The following is a 485-nucleotide window of genomic DNA, read 5'->3' as shown; positions in this document are numbered from 1 at the left end:
CCCCCGGAAACCCCTGCTGTTACGCCCTCGATGCGGCTATATCTCCCACGTGTCGAAGCACGACTTAGAGGCATAACCGCATTGAAAGCAATGTCACAAGTGAGGTAATCTTCACACAACCCATGTAATACATAAGGAAAAGAGATACATAGTTGGCTTACAATCGCCACTTCACACAATTACATGAATAAAGCATTACATCATCCAGATACAATCAACGTCCGACTACGGAACCAAAATAAAAGAAGACTACCCCAAATGCTACACAGATCCCCGATCGACCCCAACTAGGCTACACTACTGATCAACTAGAAACGGAACAACATAACGAACACGATCTTCCTCGAGCTCCTCCTTGAGCTCGGTTGCGTCACCTGCACGGTATCATCGGCACCTGCAAGCTGGTTTTGGAAGTATCTGCGAGTCACAGGGACTCAGCAATCTCACACCCGCGAGATCAAGACTATTTAAGCTTATAGGTAGGG

This window comes from Triticum dicoccoides, chromosome 1A (genome assembly GCF_002162155.2).
Source record: "Triticum dicoccoides isolate Atlit2015 ecotype Zavitan chromosome 1A, WEW_v2.0, whole genome shotgun sequence".
Taxonomy (NCBI): domain Eukaryota; kingdom Viridiplantae; phylum Streptophyta; class Magnoliopsida; order Poales; family Poaceae; genus Triticum; species Triticum dicoccoides.
This window is presented reverse-complemented; position numbering follows the sequence as displayed.